The sequence below is a fragment of the Erythrolamprus reginae genome, chromosome 4 (genome assembly GCF_031021105.1).
Source record: "Erythrolamprus reginae isolate rEryReg1 chromosome 4, rEryReg1.hap1, whole genome shotgun sequence".
Lineage (NCBI taxonomy): Eukaryota > Metazoa > Chordata > Lepidosauria > Squamata > Dipsadidae > Erythrolamprus > Erythrolamprus reginae.
The window spans coordinates 33,869,714-33,893,703 of NC_091953.1; the positions used below are offsets into that span (position 1 = coordinate 33,869,714).

General features: G+C 36.3%; 1 protein-coding gene across 16 annotated transcripts in view; it reads left to right on the forward strand.

Annotated features, from left to right (window-relative positions):
* ZBTB20 (zinc finger and BTB domain containing 20) overlaps positions 1 to 23,990 on the forward strand; it is a 635,906-nt gene that overhangs the window by 156,378 nt on the left and 455,538 nt on the right. The window contains exon 4 of one of the 16 annotated variants that reach the window (XM_070750025.1): positions 19,140 to 19,165. The exons of the other annotated variants lie outside the window; for them this stretch is intronic. The gene's annotated coding sequence lies outside the window, so the exon portion shown is untranslated. The remainder of the gene's footprint in view (positions 1 to 19,139; positions 19,166 to 23,990) is intronic. 16 annotated transcript variants of the gene reach the window in all.

Here is a 23,990-nt window from a genome sequence, read left to right on the forward strand (position 1 = left end):
TTCCCCCATGCCTGATGGCAGAGGTGAGTTTTAAGGAGTTTACGGAAGGCAAGGAGGGTGGGGGCAGTTCTAATCTCTGGGGGGAGCTGGTTCCAGAGAGTTGGGGCCGCCACAGAGAAGGCTCTTCCCCTGGGACCCGCCAGACGACATTGTTTATAAAAAGTTTATAAAAAGAAGGAAAGCTTATCATATAAACCTTTAACTTAGGTAAATTGTATTTACAATTTTCATACATAATAAAAACCTGTCTTTAGCTTAATGAAAATGTACAAAATGCTGAAAATTATTATCTACATTTTCCAAGGTTAAGGACTACGCAAAGTCAGGAAAAGTCAATTACTGACTTTGGAGACTCCCTTTCTGGAGCTGGTTGGGGAAAGGATAGAAAGAAATTTTGATCTCATATTTATTCCTCTAAAATTGGAACTCTCCTTTTTCCCTCAAGAGGGAGAATTGGAACCTTTGCCCTTGTGATGCTGATCCTGAGATCTCAGACTCATATTTTAAAAGTCAGCATTTTAAGACAAATACAAATTTTGAGGGAATTATTTGTTTAGTAGAGTGATGGCGTTGTCTAGTTGTCTTGGTGTGCAGTGCTCTGTAGCGACATTTTGAGTGTAGGAGTTGAAACAGTTTGTGTCCAGGAAGTGAGGGGTCACTAAATATTTGCCCCGCCCTCTTTTTGACTCGTGCAGTATGTATATATATATATTCAAGTATAAATAAACTTACATGATTTTTACACATTTCAAATACTGTACTTGCAAGACACGGTTAATAGGATCCCACCCCTCCAATAAGTAGAAAAAGATTCCAATGATATCCCCTGATAATAAGCCCAATCGGGCTTTTGAGTGGCAATAAGTACAAGGGTTCAGAAAAATATAAGACAGGTTCTTATTTTTAGGGAAACACATTGTCTACATGTTCAATGGAGTAAAACTATTTGAGTTTACTAAGTGAATTAAGTATTTTAAATAATATGCTGCCATCAGTTTAATGATTGAAACCAGTGGTAACACATATTCAGTATGATTTTAGGAGCTGGTATTCAGTTATGGTGTAGTTGCATTAATCCACATTTGGCAGACAAAACAATAGGAGCTGTTTATGCACTGTCTGGTACTGTGCCATTAATGCACAAATAAGAAATCCTTGTTTCTTATTTTCATCTGATTTCTTCTTATAATGTTTAAAAATAATTAATTTGAAGGGTATTAAGAGGGACTTAAGTGATGCTATTTTATTCTATTTATTTGAATTGAAAAATCAATTCTATATTGTGGATATGAGAAACATACAACCTCAGTTTGAATAATTACTGACATACCATATATTTCAGTGTATAAGGTGCACCTTTTTACTCCCCAAAAGAGGGTCCAAACTGGGTGCGTCTTATACACTGAATACTGCATGAAACACATCCAAGGGGAGGGGGAGGGAGTTGGCCTGATGGCAGTAATAGCCACAAAGGGTGGGAACTGACATCTGATTGGCAGTATTCCAAGAGATTGATCCAATCACCAACCAGAAAGATGAAAGGGGTCTATGGAACTGTTATATGATAACTGAGGATCCCTGCCACACCTTGCCTCTAAGGCCCTCCCTCTGCCCCTTACCTGTCTTAAAGCTGCCAAGTTTGAAGACTCTTGGGTTAGGGATTGGGGTGCAAGGGTATTCAAACTTGGCAAAATTAAGACTCATGTACTTCAACTCCCATTCCTGAGTTAGCATGACTGGAGGGGGGATTCTGGGAATTGAAGTCCACAAATCTTAAAATTGCCAGGTTTGAAGAACCCTGGTTTAGGGATTAAGGGTGCAAGGGTATTCAAACCTGGCAGTAAGACTTATGGACTTCAACTCCCATTCCTGAGCTTACATGAATGGAGGAGGAATTTTGGGACTTAAAGTCCACAAGTCTTAAAGCATTTGTATATGAGTCAAGAAAAGGCTGAGTTAAGTACACTAATTCATAGATCTTTGTGGAAACCATTATAGAGTAAGTTTTCTTTCACATTTTAGGCAATGCAATACATAATCCATTGAGTTGTTTTTGGTACCATAATACAAATGTATTATTATTATTATTATTATTATTATTATTATTATTATTATTATTATTTATTAGATTTGTATGCCACCCCACTCCGTAGACTCGGGGAGGCTCACAGCAATAATAAAAACAATGTACAGTAACAAATCTAATATTTAAAAATATCTTTAAAACCCTTATTTAAAAGCAAAACATACATACAAACAAACCATACACAAACTATATAGGCTGGGGGAGATGTCTCAATTCCCCCATGCCTGATGGCAGAGGTGGGTTTTAAGGAGTTTACGAAAGGCAAGGAGGGTGGGGGCAATCCTAATCTCCAGGAGGAGCTGATTCCAGAGGGTCAGGGCCGCCACAGAAAAGGCTCTTCCCCTGGGTCCTGCCAGACGACATTGTTTAGTCAACGGGACCCGGAGAAGGCCAACTCTGTGGAACCTAATTGGTCACTGGGATTTGTGCAGCAGAAGGCAGTCCCGGAGATATTCTGGTTCGATGCCATGAAGGGCTTTATAGTTCATAACCAACACTTTGAATTGTGACCGGAAACTGATTCGCAACCAATGCAGACTGCGAAATGTTGGTGTAACATGGGCATACCTAGGGAAGCCCATGATTGCTCTTGCAGCTGCATTCTGCACGATCTGAAGTTTCCGAACACTCTTCAAAGTTAGCCTCATGTAGAGAGCGTTACAGTAGTCGAACCTCAAGGTGATGAGAGCATGAGTGACTGAGCAGTGACTCCCAGTCCAGGTAGAGCTGCAACTGGTGCACCAGGCGAACCTAGGCAAACGCCCCCCTCGCCACAGCTGAAAGATGATTCTCTAATGTAAGCTGTGGATCGAGGAGGACGCCCAAGTTCATATGATTTCCTCTTTTCCCCCCCCTTTCTCTGACTTCCATCCTCCCGACAAATCTAAATTTCTAGTAATTCTGGTTCTCATTCTGACATTAAAATTCAAATAGGTGTAGTCCAAGATAAAAATATTGTCATTACTGAAATAAATATTTGATTTCAGTCACAGTGAAAGCAGCAACACCAAACATTCAGCTTTCATTATGAAGAAAGGCATATAGCCCTTGAAATATGTTTGATTGTTTCTCATTCTTTTATGTGATGCTTCTATGATATTTTGACAGTTTTATAATGAGATTTATCTGCACCTTTTGTTTCATATTTATTTTGTCCTTCACTTCTAACTCTTAGTATTGTCATCCCATTGACACCAGGGGTATTTTAGCCCCCAAAAATCCACCCAGACAGTATTCCCTCTTTCAACTTAGTTTAGGATTATTTTGTCAGTATCTTCTTAGTTTACTGCTTGTAAACAACTAAATATTTGTGGTTTTGTACATGCCAGGTGAAGATGTAGCTGAAGTAGACTACTATGAAATTATATTTAGGAGAATAAACTGTCTACAAGAAACATGACAAGTGAATTGAAATTAAAACGAGGAGGTTGAAATGGACTAGTAATCAATCTAAGCCTCCTATTTCAATAAATTAAGGGCATTTTTCCCTTCACAAATTCAGGATAGATATTTCAGCAGTGCCACAACAACAAGCCTCCCCCCCCCCTCTTCTATTAAATTGAGATTTGGAGAATGGATGGTGCTGACTCATAAATTAAATTGGAGTAATACATACAGTGTATATATATTTCTGTCACTTTGTCTCAAATTAAACATGAACCTTCTCTCCTGACAAGATGATAGAAAAGTTAATTGCTCGCCCTGGCTTTAAATTGGAATTTGAATTTGCAAAATGCTAAAGGTTTATGAGATCTAAATCATGAGCAGCTTAAATTACATTCCTGTGATAAAATATTAATAAATCAATTAAAACATAAGCCGAGTATAATATTACTTTTCAAAGGAACCTTGAACACAATAATTCATTAAAATGTGCAGTAGCAATTATTGTATCTTTTTAATATTAGATTTTAGTAGTTTTAAAATGTGGCCTAGACAACATTACAGTATAACAGGTTATACTGAGGGTGAAGTGGAATTACCCGGTATGGATCCAGAAGGCTTTTGACCAGAGAGAGTGAGTAATGAGATGAATTTCCATACTTTTAATTCCAAATATTCTGTTGCAGTACTGGCTTTTCTAGTAAGATTCTACACAGTTTCTATTTTCAGGTTTTAACAACTGGTGAATGTTGCTTCTTTTGGGGGAGATGCCCATTGGTATCACTAGAACATTGGCTTCAGTATGTTAGTTCATATTTGCCCAAATTACATTGTATAGAGCAGTGGTTCTCAACCTTGGGGTCGGGACCCCTTTGGGGGTCAAACGACCATTTCACAGGGGTCGCCTAAGACCATGGGAAAAGACAAATTTCCAATGGTGTTAGCAACTAAAGCTTCTATTTTGGCATCTCGGAACATACTTTTACAATCCAACCAATCAGGCATTTACAGGAAGGGCTGTCCCTCTGACCTCTTGCCAATCAGCTTAAAGATCTGTTGGAAGAATTGGCGCTAAACTTATAGTTGGGGGTTAGCACAAGATGAGGAACTGTATTAAGGGGTCACAGCATTAGAAAGGTTGAGAACCTCTGGTATAGAGACTTACATTACATTATCTGTGATGCTAGAAAATCAATATTGTAGCAGATGTTATAGTATATGGCTGCACCTGAGCCTGTGACATCCACATAACCTGACCTTGCTATTTTTTTAATAAACCTTTAAAAGCCTGTCTCTTATCCTAGGCGCTAGGATTTCTATCTTATGAATGGGATTGGTTGGTTGCTTGACTGGTTTGCTTGATTGGTTGGTTGTGATGCATTGGAAATCTGCAACAAATACCAATTGCCTGCAAGCAAAAACTGATATATGGGACCACAAAATACACAATAGAAAATGAATATGTTAAAGTATTCTTTAGTATTTTTATTAATCCCAAAGTTCTGGGATTTTAGTATTCATAAAAACAAACGTTTTCCACATAACACCCTAGACTTAGGAATTGTTGATAAGAAAGGCAACCAAAGTCTGGATAGTGGTCATTGCAGTACCTAAAGGTAACAGACTACAAGAGAAAGAATTGGAGAAAAACATCAAATACAATGACCTGAAAATGGAAGTACTGTATAATGAGTGTGGCAAAAGAAAGCAAAGATAGTATTAGTAATAGGCGGCCTGGATGCAATTTCAAAACATCTAAAGCACTGCTTGAACATCATGGGCACTGATGAAATCACCATCAAGTCAATTGCAAATGGCAGCTTAATTTGGAACAACTAATATCCTGCAATATTAATTGTTTAATATTATTAAACATCTGCCTATCCCAGGACTCAGGTCCATCTATTGAAAAGATTCGATCAGTGGACAAAAATGCCACACCCAGTTGAAACTTCTGGCTGATTAAGCTTTTTGTTTACCACCTAGGATTGCCCTAGTGATTGAGATGGCAAAACAAATAGCAATTTCCCCTAGGACAGACTTAAAGGGAAATTTGGAGGTGGTTCCTTGTTCTGGAAATACAATGGGTGATAGAATTGGGGAGGGGGATTTCTCCCTCCAGCATAAATATATAAATGTTTAATGATTTCATTAGCTAAAAAGTCAAGATTGTCTTTCCCCATCCAAACCTATTTTATTTTATTTTGATTTTTTTTTACTAATCTCTGTACAGCTTGTGTTGGCATTATAAAAATTGTTCAAACTCTAGTGTGATCTATATCTGCTGATTGATCGTAGTATGTAAATTAAGCATTTTTTTTGTAAAGACCTATTCACAAAGAGTGTTGCATTTTGCATAGTTATTCTGTCTCAAATGGAAATTCCATATCAAATATCAGCTTGCTTGTTTTATGAAGTAGGAATGTGCCAAACTCAATATGAATTACTTGGTCTTATAAAATACTCAAACAAATAAACAGCCTTTGTTTTATGTATAATCTCTATGATAAATTTAGTGGGGAGCAGCCATTTTCTGTTTATAATGTTTATAAACAATAATTTTAAAACTGGCAATTTTCTGTCTATAAGCTGCTAATAGAACTGTAATTTTTAAAATAACTGTATTATCATTAACATTTTGAAATAACTTGACCATTTATCTTGACAATCGTTACATTTTTCATTTCTTCAAGTTTCAATCTTAGTAATAATATAGCTTTAATATATTACACTAACACATGAATCTTAAGGTTTAAGTTCTTTTTCAGATTCTAAGTTCTTAAGAGACAGTGCCTTTTAATATTATACAGTATTATATTAAATAGCTGTAATATAAAACATAGAAAATCATACAAAGATAAACATGAAATGGTTGTATTTATGAACATGCCTCATTATATTTACTTATTTCCAAAAGAAGCAGCTACTTCAACTGGGAAGTTGGACTTTCCTTAAAAAGTAACATTTATTTTAAATTATTGTTTGGGAGCCGAAGGTTGAATTGGAGTGATACATTTACAATTTGTGGTGGTGTTGTTACACTCCAGTAATATCAGTGTTTTGTGAATATTATTTATATGCAATGATTTCTTATTTGGTTTCTTTCACAGTGAGAAAAATAAACTTTTTAAACGAGCCTCTGTATATAATATGCATGATTTAAAGTTTACAACTGAGAGAAAAAAGGCTAACAAAGCCTCACTATTTTATAGTTTAGGAATGAGAAATCAAGGTAATGGAACCAAGTTCAGTTTTGCTTTACCTTCTTAGTCAACTTGTTACTCTATACGTTTTTAATTGGAAGTCTACCTACCCCTGGCTAAGGAAAATTTCTTTCCATTTGGAGGAGTATTGTAAGAAATCCTATGTCTGTTCAGGGCACAGAAGTTCTTCTAGATTATGGTAAACAGGATTTGGCTTATATGCTTCTATAATCAGGCTGATTTAAACTGAAACAGAGATTGCTCTACTGCAGTGCCAGGCTTCTAGTAATACCAACTGTTAAATAATAAACAGACCTTGGTTGTTGGCAGCGTCTTCTTCAGTCCTTACAAACGGAATACCCATTTTCCAGGTCTCCCTGCCTGTATGTATTTGATATACCCTAGTATCTATATAGAGGTCAGAATGGCACAGAGGCATCAGCCTAACTCTAATCTGTTTAGTTTATTATTCTCTCAGGTTCTTGGCTGATATAGCAAGCATACAGTGTCTTGGCAGCAATAACTGTACTGTCATAGTAAATAATATTACAGACTTCCTTAATGCCTAGGATAATTGTTCTCATTTTCTCCTTTTGCTTGTAGATTTTTTCTTTTCTTTTTTTTTTTGGTCAAGTCCTTAATCAGCCCCTCTTCCGTCTTTTTTTGGTATCAATTAAAATGAATAATTCTTAAATAGGTTTTCTCTTTTATTGGTGAAATAATAAAGCCCTTCATGGCATCGGACCAGAATATCTCCGGGACCGCCTTCTGCTGCACGAATCACAGTGGCAGGTTAGGTCCCACAGAGTTGGCCTTCTCCGGGTCCTGTCGTCTGGCGGGACCCAGGGGAAGAGCCTTCTCTGTGGTGGCCCCGATCCTATGAAATCAATTCCCCCTGGAGATTATGACTGCCCCATCCTCCTTGCCTTTCGCAAACTCCTCAAAACTCAAAAAAAGGCTAACTCCTCAAAACTAACCTTTGTTGTCAGGCATGGGGTAATTGATTTCCCTGGGCTGCCCCCGCTTTACGCATGGTCTGTATGAGATGTATGATTGTTTTATATTAAGGGTTTTAAATTGTTTTACTATTGGATTTGTATTGTTTTTGTTGTGAGCTGCTCTGAGTCGTTGGAGAGGGGCGGCGTACAAATCTAATAAATAATAAAATAAAATAATAAAATAAAATAAATAAAATAAACAAAGCAAACAAAACAAAACAAAACAAAACAAAACAAATAATTGTGGTGAAACAAGTCTTGCTGTCATATTACGTTAGGAAGTTTGATTGTGGCCGGATGCTATTTCTTCAAGGGTGATGCTATGGTTAATGGGATGGAATAGAATGATAAGCATTGTATCGGTTCCTTTCTAAGATTCCAAATTCTACATTATATTATTCTGTTCTTTATGCAGAATATGACCAACATTACATTAATTTTGTAGAAACAAAGTGTTCAAAATAGTAGCACATTGAAAATCATTGTAAATTTTTATTTTCAGATGTACTGTATCATTATTGCTATGCGTACAGAGACGTTCATTAATATGAATTTGTAAAGAATGGATTAAGAATAGAGAAAGATTGAAAAAGGAAAAAATACAAATAATTAAGCTTCCCAATTTTGTTAAAAATGAGATTTTCCAGCATGGATGTTGTATGATAGAATATTATGAAGATTTTTTAGGATGCTGGTTCATTTTTGAGGGCCTTCCAGCAACCTTAGAAAGTTGGCTCTTTAGTGTATATTTTGCAGTTTGATGAAGCAATAATTTAAAAATGAATTTGTATTTTCAAGTGGAACAAAGACTTTTTTGGCACCATAAACTAGCTAATAAACTGATATTCACCAGCCTATAAATAAATACAAATCTCATTGTTTTTATAGAATACAAAATATTATAGAGAACATGAAGAGGGTATATTGAGCCAAATATTGCAGTTCTCAAACTTTGAAAATGCTACAGGGTATAAAGTATAGCTTTGTGTATACTAACAGCATTTCTAGTTTTCGTAAGCAGTCAATCTGTCTGCTTACTTACACATTATTTTACCTTATTGTTTCAATCTAGTGCAAATTAATCTTTCCTTCACATTAATTTAGACATTAATTTAGACTCTCATCAATCCATATTAAATAATTAATGTAGGTGCTTCTCTATGTCATGTTAAGGAGCTCATGATATTCTAAGGTTCCTGCCTTAATTGTTTACCTAAATGCAAAGTTTTCTTAATGTGAAACCAAAGTAGAGATTGTGCCAAGGAATTGATCTTATGGCCTGTTCTTTAAATTATAACTCTATTGTGTGTGTTGGTAGGTGTTTTCATCCCACCCACCCATCAGTAATAAATGGGAAAAATGGTCACAAGTCACTTTTTTCAGTGCCATTTGTTGCATCTTTGAATGGTCACTAAGTGAACCCAGTTGAGGACTACATTATTGCTTTTTGTGAATATAATGGTATATATATTTACTGAATTGAATGTGAATATGTTCAATTGTAATTCAAGTTAACACATATAAATCAAGTTAATACATATAAATCCTCCATGCAGGATTACTCAGTTACTCAGAAGTGCTTTGTTACTTATAGGACTGCCTATTTTTAAATGAATTTGTATGTTCCATTAGATTTGAGAGTATGGACATGCTCCGGACAGTGTTGCCTCTAATTTTTTGGGGGGGTGGGCGGAAAAGTATAGTGTCTGAACGACAGTCCCTTCGGGACTGGGCGGCACAGAAATAATAATAAAATTTCCCTCTTGGCTTCTGGGCAGGTTTGGAAAACTCTGAGTTGATGATGATTTTTAAGTGAGCGATTGCTCACTGCTCAGCTTAGGAACTATGGCTCCGGATCTATTCTGCGAAACAGTAATATTTAATAGAATTCATAAGAAATGCTTTTCTGTCTCAATGTCAATCCTTTAGTACCTTATGCCACTCCACCAAGTTTTGTCTAGATTTACCCTGCTGGCCCTTAAATCATGACTTTCCCTAGCTGATGGGGGATTAGCTTTCTATAATTTTGGAAATTGTGAACTAGCCTCAATAACATAATATTTTAGTAGTTTTTACCTGTTGTTTTTTGTAGTCAATTTTAACCTCATCTTGATCACCCTGAGAAAAATTAGCCAGCTTCACAGCCAGTAACTGGATAAAATAAACTGTAGATTTTAATATAAGAATACTTTTTTGGCTTTTAAGTCAGTAAGGTTTACCATTTGTTAGCCTAATACAGTGATACCTTGTCTTACAAACTTAATTGGTTCCGGGACGAGGTTCTTAAGGTGAAAAATTTGTAAGACAAAATAATGTTTCCCATAGGAATCAATGGAAAAGCAATTAACACGTGCAAGGCCAAAATTCACCCCTTTTGCCAGCCGAAGCGCCCGTTTTTGCGCTGCTGGGATTTCCCTGACGTTCCCCTCCATAGGAAACCCCACCTCCGGACTTCTGTGTTTTTGAGATCCTGCAGGGGAATCCCAGCAGGGGAATCCCAGCATCGCAAAAACAAGCGCTTCGCTGGCAACGGAAGTCTGGAGGTGGGGTTTCCCATGGAGGGGAGCCTCAAGGGAATCCCAGCAGCACAAAAATGGGTGCTTCGCTGGCAATGGGAGTCCGGAAGTGGGGCATCCCAGCGGCGGCGGTGGGTTTGTAAGGTGAAAATAGTTTGTAAGAAGAGGCAAAAAAATCTTAAACCCCGGGTTTGTATCTCAAAAAGTTTGTATGATGAGGCGTTTGTAAGATGAGGTATCACTGTATACTGTATTATCTGTGGGGGGTTTTTAAGTTACTTCTGCATGTAATTTTTGACATATACATTACATTATCCTGCTCTTAATGTATTTATATACTAATTTTGTGTCGGTAAGCACTGTTTGATAGATAGGAAAAAGGCAAGTGCAATTATTTAAATATATGAAGCAACTAAAGGCTGAGATCATACCCATTTCAGGACTTTCGGATCTGAAACAGTACTATGATTGTTTTGCTATCTTTGTTAATTCTATCATCTTCACAGTCATTCTTCCATTCAGGATATTTCCGTCTTTCCATTTTTGAGCATGTAATATATTATCGTATATAAACTCAGTATTTTCTGAGTATTTTCTAATTGTCCGTTCATCAGTGTCAATAAACGTTCTTGTTTCAATGCAATATTAATCTGAAAAATTCTTTGTAACAAAAGATTCTTGGTGTATTTGAACCAGTTTTTCTGCTTTGTTTTACCAGCAGGCTTGATTAAAAACTGCTCTCTAAATTTCCAACGTAAATTTGAGATATTTTTCCACATTCTAATTTTTTCTGGAGTTATGTCCTAAGTGCTTCTCTATATGATGATAATAATTTGGTCTTAGAGAGTACTAATTTTTCTCAGACAGTGGCATTACTATATATATACGCAATTACTAGCTAGTTTGTATATGAGGATGATCAAAAAATGCTATGTGCTAGAAACTCATGAGATCCAGTCCATTACTGCATTTTTCAGAAATTGACTGTTTATCCCTGTTGATGCAGATAGTTCAGATAATAAAATAGAATGACTTCCAGCAACAGGAACTGAGAGAGTCATTCCACAGAGTTGATGGGTTATAATGAAAGTTAAGTTAGGCAATTGCTAAAGTCATTTGTATTCAGTTTGGACTATTAAAAAAATATTAGCTTGGATTTTTCATTATTGACTTTTAAAATTTCTGCCTCCTTAAATTCCCTAAGTATATTGTTCAAGTCCAGGACCACTTCTCGTGAGTTATAAAAAAAATAATCAAACATAATTCATAAATAAGATTATAACATTACTCTTTTTATTAATCATGAACTTCTCCACCTTATTGTGAACAGAGTTAGCAAGGTTTTCAATGACTGTTACAAATGGTAGAGTTGAGAATTGAAGCCTTGCTTAGTATTGCTATGCAGTTCAGTTGGTAGAGAGTCAAAAGCATTTGAACAGATCACAGCAGTAGAGGTGCAGTATAATGGCTAGATTATGTTCATGTTTTTTCTCCAAAGTTCAGTTTAGTCGACAATTTGAGTAGAAAGGACCATTCTAATCTGCCGAAAGCTTTGAAAGAATCCAAAGGGAACAATGAAATAAGGGTTTTGCAAAAGTTGCTATGGTGAATAATAATCAAAATGTGCCATACTGACTCAGCTAGCTGTCTATTCAATTGTAAACTAGTCTGATCATTGCATATGTATTGGGGGTTAATGAGAAATTGAATCTGTTTGCTAGTAGCACCATTAGAAGTTTGGGACATTAACTGAAAATAATGAAATAATGGAACTATGAAACACATATAGAAGATTCTTACTCAATTTAAATATAATTAAATCTTGTTTTTCAAGTTCAATATCATCCTGCTATTTACATTGTTAGGATTTTCAGATGCCTGGGTAAAATATTGCTAAATTATAAAATTCCTTTATAGAGTTATCTTTGATACTTTTCATTTATTATAAGTTTAATTTGCTATACTATATTTCTGTTACAAATGTTACTTTACATTGTTTGATGTTCTGCAGGGCTCACAGCACGAGCCCCCAATTAAGTGCAAAGGTAGAAAGTCAGACACGCACACGTGAAAAGTCAAGAACACTGTTTTTATCGAAAGTAAAACAGAAGCAAAACACCCTTTTGGTAGTCAAAGGGCTCACCTTCAAAGCAACAGACTTGAATGCAGTGAAAAACAATAAACAAACACAAAGCAATTAACAAGAAGCTGTGAAGACGTCACAGCCACTCTCCTTCAAACGTTTTCAACTCACACACTTGACTATGGTTTAGTTTCAGAGTCCTGGTATCAATGCAAAGAGAGTCCTTGGAGAATCCTGAGACGAAAGCCACTTCCTCTTTCACCGAACGGATAAACTTCCACACTCAGAGGACAAAACGCTGCCAATTTAACAGCAGCCCCAATTAGTTGAACCACACCCAACCACAGGTGAACTCCCTCATCTCCTGTAGTATTTATGCAGCTTCTCTTTCCTAGTCATTGCCCTGCGGCTGCGTACGTCAATGAATGTCTCCATCCAAATCCAGCGAGGATAATGATGATGAATTGCTCCCTAATGGGCTGTCTGCTCTGACCCTCTCTGAGGATCCCATTTCACAGTCACTTCCTGATTCCAACGCTTCGCTATCCGAAGCAGTCGGCAGTAAAACTGTCCTGTGACACTGGAAGGATTCACCCATATCCACCCCCACATCCACCCCCACAGTACTTGGGGCAAGAGCTGGCCCAGAGCCAACCACAACAGTTTGATATATATTATTCTGTGAAAAACGGTAGTCAAGGTAAGATTTAGGTTACATAGATGTGGTGTGATTTGATAAATAATTGGGCTATGTATATGCCAATTTAACACCAAATATATTAAATCTTTATGGGTTTAAAAATTGTCATTTTCTTTTTTAAAGTTGTATTTACTCTAGGAGAAAATGAATAACTTCAATAAGAAAGGGAAAACCTTTCCTTTCTTTTCTCCTTCCCTCTTACCTTTCCTCCTATTTTCTTTCATTTCCTCTTTCCCTTCTCTTCCCTCCTTCACCTTCATGTTCACCTTCCTCATTCATTCATTCATTCATTCATTCATTCATGAAAACTAGAAGATGTAACAAAACAAATGTGTGTTTGTGTGTGTGTGTGTGTATTTTCATAGATTTTCACGGGTATAGATGTGTAGGTCTTGGCATATTCGGGTCTTTTCCCATGTAAGGTTGTTAATGTCAACCATACATGTGAAAAGACCCAAATAGGCAAGACCTGCATGTATATATACAATGTTCCCTCGATTTTCGCGGGTTCGAACTTCGCGGAAAGTCTATACCACGGTTTTTCAAAAATATTAATTAAAAAATACTTTGCAGGTTTTTTCCCTATACCACGGTTTTTCCCACCCGATGACGTCATATGTCAGCGCCAAACTTTTGTCTGCCTTTAATAAATATTTTTTTTAATAAACTTTAATAAATAAACATGGTGAGTAATAATCTGAATGGTTTGTAAGGGAATGGAAAGTTGCAATTTAGGAGTTTAAAGTGTTAAGGGAAGGCTTGTGATACTGCTCATAGCCAAAAATAGTGTATTTATTTCCACATCTCTACTTCACGGAAATTCAACTTTCGCGGGCGGTCTCAGAACGCATCCCCCGCAAAAATCGAGGGAACACTGTATTCACACATACCACACACACACAAAGAAAATGGAGATATAAACATAAAATACAGTACTTTTTCATATACATATATAAAATACCAACATATATATCAACATATATATCAAAATATATGTTGGTAATTGTTGATAGCGAAGTAATGGCATCATTTTTAAGGAAGTCTATAGAAAATACCAACATATATTACCAACATATATATCAAAATATATGTTGGTAATTGTTGACAGAGAAGGAATGGCATCATTTTAAAGGAGGTCTATAGAAAAGGAAAGACATCATTTTTAAGGAAGTCTATAGTCTATTATCAGTTTATTTTGACATGTAGCCTTTTAAACAATTCCAAAAATGTAGTTCTTAGGATTAGTTATCTTAATTCCCAGATGTTTCCCAGTATTTATTAGCTTCCATTTTCTTCAGCATTGTGATCATTATAAAGTAGAAAAGAATGAAGTAAAAGAAAGAGAATCAATAAACTTTCAAGAATGGTATGTATGTGATTTGATATTTTTCTTCTTAATTAATCACTGAACTGTAAAGAAAATATATATGGCACAAACTAACTATGAATATAGCAATAGCATTTAGATTTATATACAGGTTCACAGTGCTTTACAGCCCTCGCTAAATGGTTTACAGAGAGCAAGCATATTGCCCCCAACAATCTGAGTCCTCATTTTACTGACCTTGGAAGGATGGAAGGCTGAGTCAACCTTGAGCCTACTAAGACTCGATCTGCCAAACTTCTGGCAGCCGATGATCAGTAGAAGTAGCTAGCAGTACTGCAGTCTAACCACTGCGCCACTGAGGCTCTATACTATGTTATGGGCAGGTGGTTTTGTGATTATTGAAGGAACTCAAGGTTTTTCATCAAATACTCAATCTTCCAATTAAACAAAAGTTTAATTGCCACAGAATAGTAAAATTAAATTACTAAAGGGTTTTCTTGCGTTATAAATAGAATTGTAGCTAATAATGCTCAAGAGCAAGAAGAAACATCTGAGGAACTTGGGGAGGTCAGCTTTGTTCACAGGTGCAAAAATAAAAAAGAAACAAAACTCTCTCTAAAACTCTTATGTGTGTACATGTACCTACAGAGACAGTATTTCTGTTCGAACTTGCAAACATTCTAACAGACGCAGCTGCTTTAAAAAGAAAGATGTTTAGCTTCTGTTAACCTGCATCCTAAAGCATCTTATTTGAAGGTTTCTTAGATCACTATTATTAACAGGATATTGTTGACTCTTCTAGTATTTTATAAATGATGAAATTAAATGCAGTGACAAAAGACAGATTATGGACTGTGGCCTAGGTGTTTGATTTATTCACATGGCACTAGCTATCCACAGCTAAAATTTGAATTGAAATAAGATGCTTTATAAATAAAAAAAGAATATAAAGGCATAATAAAAAATAACAAAGGGCAGGCTTTCCCAACAATATTGTGGTTTGAGTTCCAATAAAATAGCATGGGAGAACTACAAAGTATATTATATATTGATGTGCCTCAGCTATGTTTGATTGCTATTTTGTTGCTATTTTAATGTAAATTCTGTTTTTATTGTCGCATGCCAACCAAAGTTTTTTGTGAATATGAATCCTGTATATAAATCAAACAATATTTTCTAAGTACAATAATTTATGACCATTTATTTATTTTGCTGCTGCTGCTGCTTAATTGTTATCAGTCTAATCCTTCGCAGTGTTGTTTTTCCTTGAAAGTATTCAAGATATGACATGCTAGATTTCTCTCTATTAAAATAGAGAAATTCCTTAAACCAACTTTCCTTTGTTCTTCTAAAAAATGTGGTGAGAATAATTATGACTATACAGTTACATTTATCCTGAAAGACAAGATAATTCTGAGAGGAACTGCTAACAAATCCAGTAATGTTTAATAAAAGTATGAGGCACTGTCAAACCAGAAACTAAAACAAAGGATAAATAAAGATTTTAATGCCACTGAAGACCAGCTGAAAAACAATTACCTGTATGAACAGGCAGTAAACTTATTTCAATATATATTTAGTATCGTCAAAGAAACATTTTGTATGTACTAGAAAAGTGACGCTCTCATTTATAGAAAAGGAAGATGTTCCCTCACTTTTTAAAAAATAGATGGGACAAGCAGTGTAACAGCAAGAGGGAAAGGAGCAAGTAGGATCTATGCTGTGTACATGCACAAGTGCCAGATTTATACAAATTATACATATTATATTACGCCTCCATCAGTTTATTTGATAGCCTTTCTTTAAATAATTCATGGAGAGAACTGATCACTTCATAATGCCACAAATTCACAGCAGGCAAAACTAATTTTACACAATATGAAAACAGATTTTATTTATTTAAGAGTAATATTTAAAAACAACAACTTTTTTGACACCAGCTGCTGAGAAATAAATAGAATATTTTATGACAAAAAAATCTAAATGTGTTAAAAGCTGTTCAGAACAGACTGATAGTTTTCAATTGACAGATATATTTTAAAAAATCCAAAATTGGTCAGTTGAAAATTAACTCCTGAGAGCATGATCAATAGCGATATTTTTTTTTATAGTCCTATGCCATGAAGGATTTTTTTCCCCTAAGGATATATGCTACCTGCAGTTAGTAGGTTGTATATATAGAAAAAGGAAAAGATTTTCGTACGTTACTAGAAAATATTATTGTGTCTCTTTTCTCAAATCAAAATGAGATTTAATTGTGATTTTAAAGTACTTTCAAGTACAAAAAACATAAAAATGTTTAAATTTAATACAATGCTTTGTCTTGTGTTGGGAAGCAGTATTAGGATATAATTTCTCTTAATATCCTTATTGAGTTTCCATCTAGTAGAATGTTAGTAGAAAGCAATGTACAATTGGTATTCGATATCTCACTTTTCAACAGATATAGTGAAATTTAACATAAAGGACATCTCATTGTTAAGAGAGCTTAGTTTCATTTTGTTTAGCATCACATTACAAATTCAGAAATTTACAGTGAAACTGTAAAGTGAAAGTATACATAAAAATTCTGTGAATCAGCATACACTTAACTCTACATGCTTATAACTGCCATCTTCTGTTTTAAAACATATAAATGAGAATTTTAAGTTTAGCATTAATCCTCCTTTTTAAAGAAGGTTGTATTCTAACTACAGCAATCTGGTCATTATGTAAACTTCAGCATTAAGGCCCAGCCCCAATAACATCTTTGATGTGCTTTACAATATGTATATCAGGATATAAATATGTCCATGTATATATGCTTTGGCTTCTACACAAGCAGAATGAGACGATTCATATGGATCCTTGTGCTTATTGCAAGACATTACAAAATTTGTTCATTATACAGCTTCATACCATATAGCTAATGACCTATTGCAGAGACAAAATGTGGAACTTACTTCCAGATTCCTATATATGTTCATTTGATAACTTTTGAACTGTCATATCATTTTAGGAAGCAGATAACATGCCATTATCTGCTCCAGTCCACATGACATCATTATTTTTATGTTTTGTGATTTGATATACCAACTACCAATTACAACATGCTTATTTTACATTGAAAAGCATTACATTAGCTTTTTATACTCTAACTATGAAATTTAGTTGTATCTCACCTTATGCCCTGATTACAACAGAGATGTTATTTTGTCATGGTTTTCTTTCTGTTTATCTCTGAGCTCTGTTATCATGTTTCTTAAATGAGGTACATCTGTAGATGCCTTTTGACATTGATAAAAGATTTAAAAGTTGCTGTGTCTAGTCGTGACCAATGCAAAGGATGGTGCTTATATCCAATTTTCAGCCAAGAGAGCCTGACAAACATTTTCATTATCATGTGGCTAGCATGAAAATTTAGAAATCAGTAAAGATTAAAATTAAAAATTAAAAAGTCAAAGTAGAACGTGTCCAAAGACGGGCTACAAGAATGGTGGAAGGTCTTAAGCATAAAACGTATCAGGAAAGACTTAATGAACTCAATCTGTATAGTCTGGAGGACAGAAGGAAAAGGGGGGACATTATCAAAACATTTAAATATGTTAAAGGGTTAAATAAGGTCCAGGAGGGAAGTGTTTTTAATAGGAAAGTGAACACAAGAACAAGGGGACACAATCTGAAGTTAGTTGGGGGAAAGATCAAAAGCAACATGAGAAAATATTATTTTACTGAAAGAGTAGTAGATCCTTGGAACAAACTTCCAGCAGACGTGGTAGATAAATCCACAGTAACTGAATTTAAACATGCCTGGGATAAACATATATCCATCCTAAGATAAAATACAGAAAATAGTATAAGGGCAGACTAGATGGACCATGAGGTCTTTTTCTGCCGTCAGTCTTCTATGTTTCTATGTAGAGCTTGTTTATCTTCTTGCATTTACAGGCTTTCAGACTGCTAGGTTGGCAGGAGATGAGGTGAGTAACGGGAGCTCACCCCATCATGCAGCACTCAGGTCTCAAACTGCAGGATGTTTCCCTTCCAGTTGACAAGTTCAGTGTCTTAACCACTGAACCATTGCAGCCTCTCACATGGGTAGATTTTTGTCTAAAATGTATTTTCTTTTATATGGTTATGGTTAAATCACTTAAATGTCCTAGAGATCCTAGACCTAGGGGTCCAGAGAGGTGGAGGTCAGCAGTTGCAGGCAATTTTACAAAGCATATACATGGGTGCACGTAGAACCAAGAACAGGGCCAGAATAACAACAAAAATACGTATCTCAGTGAAGTTCTATTATTTCTGTCCAGCATTCTGCCATTCTTACAGATTAATCACACCCAAAATTATAAATGAATTGATCATTTATAATTTTGTATTGGTAATCATTTGAACAAATTTTTAAATCATAAGAAAATTTGTAGATTTTCCATATACTATTTTTTTTGACATAATTCTATAATGAACTAAAAGTTGTTTTTAATCCTACATGCTTTCCTCTCTGAAGTTTCCCAGCATATTATTTTGAGGGGGGGGGGGGAACCTTATTATTTCATGCAATTTATTTTATTGATTTTGTACATATTGGTAAATATTTATTTTATACTTCTAAGTTTGGAACAACAGGCATTAATACTCAATTGCTTCTATTTTCTACTGTTCAGTCCACTTCAGTGGATCATTGTATTTCCTTTTTTAAAAAATTCCTGCTTGCAACTCAGAGAAATAGCAATTGTTTGAGTTATAATTACATTTGGCTTCAGGCAAACCATAAATGTTTCCAGGCAATTTGCTGTGAAATTTGACAGTACTTTGATTGTCCTTATTTGTACCAATATTAAAGTAATGTTTTCCCCTTTAGCTGATTGCATCCAATGAAACTACAAGGTATGTATTATCTTATTTGTTCTGCCAGCCATTATTTGAAAGTAAAATCAAGTGACCAGTGGTGGATGGAATCAAGGATAGTGCCTGTACGTTATTTAAAGCTGTTCTAAGCACTTTTGTTTCCTTCAGTCCCTGGGTAGCCTAATATTCCCCATTTTGTTGCTGTTGTTCCACTAAATAGCTATAGTGTAAGCACATTATTTCTGTAGCTGACTATCTATTTCTACTTTATCAAAAATGTAGAAATCTGGAGGCAGTATTTGATACCTCTTAAGGAAAAGAGAGGAGCAGGTCATTTAAGTAAAAATGCTGCTTTTGACTGATTTGTAATGTTTCTATTCATTATTTCCCTCAACATTGTTCAGTTCAGATTACAATGTAATGGAATGTGGAGAACATACACGAGAAATGATGGACAGAGTACTGCAGCCAGATCCACAGTGTTCTTTGATTAGCAGATGTTTTTCTCACTGACATTCAGTCTATTTATTTATTTTCTATGCTGCCAGTGAATCACAACAAAGTGAATATGGGCAGCATAACAATGAGAAAAGGGAGCTATAATGTGTATGGTGCATAGAATTTTAACTTTTCAAAAAGAAGAGGGCCCTAAAAAAATAGTAAGTTGGTGCAGTTATAAACAAATCATCAAGTGACTCGATCCATTTTTTATGATAGTTTTTAAGCAAATGCACTGGTTGTTAAGCACATCTAGCTTCTTCATAGTAGGTGGAGCTATCATCCAGGATGGGTTGACCTCGTCCATCAGCCAATGAGGACTGAGTCTGTTTAATGACAAATTTGCCTCTGTCTCCACTTTTGACTCAGTCCTCACCAATAGTGATGGGCGAACCCAACGGTGTTCGGGTTCAGCAATTTCGGACAAACTTCACGCAAAGTTCAGCCGAACCTGAACCGAACTCGAACTTCGAACGCTACGTGACGTCAAAGTTCTGCCCCTGGAATCCCATCATTTTTTATTTTTACGGATTTTTTATTTTTATTTTTAAGAAAAAGGATGCTGCAGCGGCGCTGCAAGCAAAGGGTGGCATAAATAAAAATAAAAATGTTTATTTTTACGTGATTTTTTATTTTTATTTTTAAGAAAAAGGATGCTGCAGCGGCGCTGCAAGCAAAGGGCGGCATAAATAAAAATAAAAATGTTTATTTTTACGTGAAAGGACCGACCTTTGCTTGCAGCACCGCTACAGCGTCCTTTTTCGTAAAAATAACAATGTTTATTTTTACGCGAAAATACCTCTCTTTGAAGGAGCTGGGGAATCCCTCCCACGAAGAGATTCTGGGGGCGGAGCTTTGACGTCATGTATACTGGCAGGTTGCTAAGGACACCAAGGTGATCACTTCCTGGATTCCAATTCGCCCAACAATACTCACCAAGGTTAGGACGTGTAGTTAGTATCCTGGATCATAGTTCCACCTTTGGTGCAGTCCAGCACCTATTATGGTAGCACCTTCTATTGAACATCTAGTCTTTGCTCCAGTTGGAACCACCTTTACTCTGACCACTGCTGGCCTTGGCTGGCCCTGGCTTAATGACAACTGATAGCCTCCAGGACCCTTCCAGTGTCCAGGCTATGATATCAGAGGCTGTCAAACAGAGCGTGGCAGAATGTCTTCAGCACCTGAGACTTGCTGAGGTTTCTGCCTTGGGTCGAGGAATCCCGGTGGACACTGACCTGACTTCACAGGGGGGCTATCACTATCAGGAGTGGCATTTTCATCTTACTCTGGAGTGTGCAGGTGATACCTGTTCCCTTATCTCAGATGGAGAAGGCATCCTTGACTTGGATCTTTCCAAAGATTAGTGCATTTTGCCATATCCCCCAATTTCATGAAGACTATTCCATCCTAGTCTCTTTAAGTCACTCCTTTTTAAAGGACACAATGCTGCAAACCTGGGGTCATCAGAGCTGGCCTCTTTTGAAGCCTCTCACTCTAGCATTGACCTCCTGTTCACTGAACATATTCTGGAGTCCCAGGTCGTGCCCTATCCACAGCTGTTCATGGACATGTTACATAACCGGTGGAGTTCCCCCGCATCTGGTCTGCTCCCGTCTTCTAACAATCACAGATATTTTAACATCAGGTCAGAACTAGCACCCTCCTTCCTATCTTCTATGGTTGATGCCCCCGTGATGGCACTTTTCTTCACCACCATGCCTGGGGACCTGGCAGAACTGCTGCCAACTGAGAAGAGACAGATGGAACAGGTGTTCCAAAAAAGTCATCAGGCCGTGGCCTGGGCGGTCCGGGCTTCAATCTCTGCCTTCGTCTTTATACAAACAATCCTCATTTGGCTCAGAGACATCCAGGACTTTTTGCCTACCTCCTTGTTCTACCTCTTTTCTATTCTGCCCAGCCTGACTTTGACGTTCCCCAGTTTCCTCCACAGCCAATGGACCCATTCTCTCGCTCTCTGACAGCTGTTCCTCTTCCATCTCAGAATCAGACTCCGATGGGGCATGATATAGTTCCATGAGAACAAAATACATATATTATTCTACATATATGCAATAATATTGCATTGATCATGCATTGCTACCTAGCACTTATGATATTATCTAGTTGGGTAATGAAATATTTTCAAGTATACAACCAAGCTCAGAAAGTACAAAAGACTCCACGGTCTTTTATATTTAGATACAAGACAAAGTTTGCAACAATAACAATGTTGTCTAACAGGTATGGATAAACTATGATTCCAGATGCTTTCTAGTTATGCAATTTGTGTACCAAATTATTATAAAATAGCATTTCCAAAGTATGTAATTTAAGAAATTTTGTTTGGTAATATTTTAAATAAAAAAATCAAAATACAAGATATACATTGGGGGTTGTGGTCAGTTTGGTATGTTCATCTTTATCAGAGTAACTGGCTGTATCAGTAACGTTTTCTCCCAATGTGCTAGGTATTAGATAACATTAGAAACTATCCATGTGTCCTGAAAATACAATAGACATATTTCTAACAGTCCAGGTGGGTTGTAAAAGTTGTCATTCTAAGTTAGCAAATTCCAAGTAGAAAAATGTAACATTCAAATAAAAACTTGGCCTGCAAAAGGGATTTATCTACGTCAGTAACAGATGTATCTTTGCTTGAAACAAACAAAACGATATGAAAATTGCACCTAGATGGGATGTAAAAGGTATCCAATATATTTGAAAATGTTATCTGTAAATTCAGATTGTCTGTCTTTGAAAAACTGACTCGTTGGATTATATTTATATTATATCTGTAAAGAATTTAAACAGATTTCAAATGTCCAGATGAACAATGCTTATAATATGTTTATATATAACAGGGGTCCCCAACTGCCGGGTCAGGCAGTGAGCTGTTCAAAAACAGGCTGCCTGAAGCAGCAGGCAAATGTGCACATGTGCATTTCCTCATGTGCAACAGTGGACAAGTAGATACATGCACATTTCATTTGCATGAGTGGTGGGTGCTTGTACCTTCCACTTGCATCAATAGAGGTGTATGCATGCACGCACTTGCCCGCTGCTTGTGCAAAACCATCCTCGCTCTCCCCTGCCTGATGCTGGTCCACAAAACCTGACCAGGTTGGGGAACTCTATTATATAAGACCAAACAGAATAAGTAGGTAATATTTTATCAGAAGTAAAACCTAGTGAATTCATTTGGAAGAAATGAGAAAAGGTGGACTGATGACCCTTTTAGCCTTCTAGAAGACCATCAAAATCTAGCTTTTTACCCAGGTGCTAGGCTATAGTGAGGCTCTTTGGTTTGTGGGACGTTGTAAGGGAATTATGGAGGTTTTGGTTTCGGTTGTGCTTAGATTTTTATGGGCTGTGTATTTCAATTGTTTAAGTTAGGTAGCCACATAAATCTTTAAATAAAAGAAAACTTACTTTAATCAATTATATTATAAAAAGCAAGTTTGCAGATTGACGTATTAATATATTGTAGAGCATTTGGATTCTACAATTGGTGTAGAGTGCAGGGGAACAGGCAGGTTTTGGGGTCTCTACAGTAGCCCATAATACACTGCTATTTCATAATATTGCACTACTTCCAGGTGCAATTCAAAGCATTAGTTATTATTATTCTTAAAGCTCTACAAGCAGTGATGGGTTCCTAGGAGTACAGTCAGGCAGAACCAGTAGAAAAAAATTGATTCCCCCCCCCCCTTTTTTTCCTTTCTGGGCTCTGCATATGTTTTTCCTATCGCAATAAATGAAGTTGAGTGTGTATAATTTTAGAAGAGCTGTGCATGTGTGTGTGTACATACACTTTATATAGTATATAATGTATATTTTTGTGTGCCTGTGTGTAATATATATGTACACAGTTGGCATATATACATAGAATTAATTAAATAGTACATTTTGGATGTTCAGTAATAGTAAATAGATAGGGAAATTGTATCTCTTTGAGGCTAGGAGAAGCCAGGCACCCTAACCCAAACCCTTAATGTGAGTGGCGTCAAGTTGGCCACCTTTAAGCCAGTCACATGATCATCAAGCCACTCCCATCTGGTCACATGGTTGGCAAGCCACACCCACAAAATTAGCCACACCCAAAGTGTGGTAGTAATTTTTTTTGCAGTCCTTCACTGCTTACAAGCCATGGATACAAGCTACTTGATTAACCACCTCATCCTTATGAAAATTAACCTGCCCCTGCTGTGCCAACAGAAGAGATATGATCCATTGATCAGAAAATTCCATCTGGCAACATCCAAAAGAGTCTTCTCTGCTTTGGCTCCAACCCTTGGTGGAACATTTTGCTCTTCCTCTTCTTCCATAAGGCTCTTCTTCCAAAGGGTCTTTTCTGGGTCCAAGG